The following is a 3,761-nucleotide window of genomic DNA, read 5'->3' as shown; positions in this document are numbered from 1 at the left end:
TTGATCATAACTTTTCTTCCAAGGAGTAAGCATCTTTTAATTTCATGGCTGCAGTCACCATCTGCAGTGGTTTTGGAGCCCCAAAAAATAAAGTCTGACACTGTTTCCACTGTTTCCCCATCTATTTCCCATGAAGTGATGGGACCAGATGCCATGATCTTAGTTTTCTGGATGTTCAGCTTTAAGCCAACTTTTTCACTCTCCTCTTTCACTTTCATCAAGAGGCTTTTTAGTTCCTCTTCACTTTCTGCCATAAGGGTGGTGTCATCTGCATATCTGAGGTTATTGGTATTTCTCCCGGCAATCTTGATTCCAGCTTGTGCTTCTTCCAGCCCAGCGTTTCTCATGATGTACTCTTCATGTAAGTTAAATAAGCAGGGTGACAATATACAGCCTTGACATACTCCTTTTCCTATTTGGAACCAGTCTGTTGTTCCATGTCCAGTTCTAACTGTTGCTTCCTGACCTACATATAGGTTTCTCAAGAGGCAGGTCAGGTGCTCTGGTATTCCCATCTCTTTCAGAATTTTCCACAGTTTATTGTGACCCACACAGTCAAAATGGACCACAGCGTAGTCTAACTCAATGTAACTATGAGCCATGCCATGTAAAGCCACCCAATATGGATGGGTCATAGTGGAGAGTTCTGACAAAACATGGTCCACTGGAGAAGGGAATGGCAAACCACTTCAGCATTCTTGCCTTGAGAACCCATGAACAGTATGACAAGGCAAAAAGAAAGGACACTGAAAGATGAACTCCCCAGTCAGTAGGTGCCCAACATGCTACTGGAGAAGAGTGGAGAAATAACTTCAAAAGAATGAAGAGAAGGAGTCAAAGTGAAAGCAACACCCAGTTGTGAATGTGACTGGTGATGGAAGTGAAGTCCGATGCTGTAAAGAACAATATTGCATAGGAATCTGGAATGTTAGGTCCATGAATCAAAGTAAATAAGAAATGGTCAACCAGGAGATGGCAAAAATGAACATCAGTATTTTAGGAATCAGTGAATTAAAATGGTCTGGATCGGGCAAATTTAATTCTGATGACCATTATATCTATACTGTGAGCAAGAATCCCTTAGAAGAAATGGAATAGCCTTCATATTCAACAAAAGAATCTGAAATGCAGTACTTGGTTGCAATCTCAAAAATGACAGAATGATCTCTGTTCATTTCCAAGGCAAACTATTCAATATCACAGTAATCCAAAGCTATGCACCAACCAGTAATGCTGAAGAAGCTGAAGTTGAATGGTTCTGTGAAGATCTACAAGATCTTTTAGAACTAACACCTAAACGATGTCCATTTCATCATAGGTGATTGGAATGCAAAAGTAGGAAGTCAAGAGATATCTGGAGTAATAGGCAAGTTTGGCCATGGAGTGCACAATGAAGCAGATCAAAGGCTAGCAGAATTTGCCAAGAGAATGCACTGATCATAGCAAACACCCTCTTCCCAAAACACAAGAGAAGACTGTACATATGGACATCACAAGATGGTCAATAACGAAATCAGGTTGATTATATTCTTTGCAGCCGAAGATGGAGAAGCGCTATACAGTCAGCAAAAACAATACCAGGAGCTGTCTGTCGCTTGGATCATGAACTTCTTATTGCCAAATTCAGATTTAAATTGAAGAAAGTAAGGAAAACTATTAGACCATTCAGGTATGACCTAATAAAATCCCTTACAATTAACCAGCAGAAGTAACAAATAGATTCAAGGGATTAGATCTGATACACAGAGCACCTGTAGAACTATGGGTGGGGGTTCATGAAATTGTACAGGAAGCAGTGATCAAGACCATCCCCAAGAAAAGAAGTGCAAAAAAGGCAAAACGGTTGTATCAGGAGGCCTTACAAACAGCTGTGAAAAGAAGATAATTGAAAGTCAAAGGATAAAGGGAAAGATATACCCACTTGAATGCAGAGTTCCAAAGAATAGCAAGAAAAGATAAGAAAACCTTCCTCAGTGATCAATGCAAAGAAGTAGAGGAAAACAATAGAATGGGAAAGACTAGAGATCTCTTCAAGAAAATTAGAAATACCAAAGGAACTTTTCATGCAAAGATTAGCACAATAAAGGCCAGAGATGGTATGGACCTAAAAGAAGCAGAAGATATTAAGAATAGGTGGCAAGAATACACAGAAGAACTATACAAAAAAATCTTCATGGCCCAGATAATCACCATGGTGTGATCACTCACCTAGAACCAGACACCCTGGAATGTGAAGTCAAGTTGGGCCTTATGAACAAATATAATCACTATGAACAAAGCTAGTGGAGGTGATGAAATCCCAGTTGAGCTATTTCAAATCCTAAAAGATGATGCTGTGAAAGTGCTGCACTCAATATGCCAGCACATTTGGAAAACTCAGCAGTGGCCACAGGACTGGAAAAGGTGAGTTTTCTCTCCAATCCCAAAGAAAGGCAATCGCAAAGAATGTTCAAACTACCGCACAGTTGCATTCATCTCACACGCTAGCAAAGTAATGCTCAAAGTTCTCCAACCAGGCTTCAACAGTACGTGATCTGAGAACTTCCAGATGTTCAAGCTGGATTTAGGAAAGGCAGAGGAACCAGAGATCAAATGCTAACATCCATTGTATCATTAAAAAAAGCAAAAGAATTCCAGTAAAACATCTATTTCTGCTTTATTGATTATGCCAGACCCTTTGACTATATAGATCACAACAAACTGTGGAAAATTCTTCAAGCAATGGAAATACCAGACCACCCTACCTGCCTCCTGAGAAATCTGTATATGCATCAAGAAGCAACTGAACTGGACATGGAACAACAGACTGGTTCCAAATAGGGAAAGGAGTACATCAAGGCTCTATATTGTCACCCTGCTTATTTAACTTATATGCAGAGTGCATCATGCGAAATGCCAGGATGGATGAAGCACCATCTGGAATCAAGATTGCCAGGAGAAATAGCAATAACCTCAGATATGCAGATGACACCACCCTTATAGCAGAAAGTGATGAGGAACTGAGGAGTCTCTTGATGAACATGAAAGAGGAGAGGGAAAAACCTGGCTTAAATCAACATTCAAAAAGCTAAGATCATGCATCTGGTCCCATCAGTTCAGTTCAGTTCAGTTCAGTCGGTCAGTCATGTCCGACTCTTTGAGACCCCGTGAACCGCAGCACACCAGGCTTCCGTGTCCATCACCAACTCCCGGAGTTTACCCAAACTCATGTCCATTGAGTCGGTGATGCCATCCAATCATCTGATCCTCTGTCATCCCCTTCTCCTCCTGCCTTCAATCTTTTCCAACATCAGGGTCTTTTCAGATGAGTCAGATCTTCACATCAGGTGGCCAAAATATTGAAGTTGTAGCTTCAGCATCAGTCTTTCCAATGAATACCCAGGACTGATCTTCTTTTTTTTTTTTTAATTTTATTTTATTTTTAAACTTTACATAATTGTATTAGTTTTGCCAAATATCAAAATGAATCCACCACAGGTATACATGTGATCTTCTTTAGGATGGACTGGTTGGATCTCCTTGCAGTCCAAGGGACTCTCAAGAGTCTTCTCCAATACCACAGTTCAAAAGCATCAATTCTTCTGTGCTCAGCTTTCTTTATTGTTCACCTATATATTCGTCTGCTTTAAGTCTATCAAGTTTGTCCAAATCAATGAACATCTCAGTAATATTCCAGGCGAAGTTCAAGGGAAGCTGTGATGCTCCACTGCCGGGAGCCGGCATATTGCATATTGAGTGCATATTGCATATTGCATATTGAG

The sequence above is a fragment of the Bison bison genome, unplaced genomic scaffold (assembly GCF_000754665.1).
Source record: "Bison bison bison isolate TAMUID 2011002044 unplaced genomic scaffold, Bison_UMD1.0 scf7180017864119, whole genome shotgun sequence".
NCBI lineage: Eukaryota > Metazoa > Chordata > Mammalia > Artiodactyla > Bovidae > Bison > Bison bison.
Note: the sequence above shows the minus strand (reverse complement) of the source record.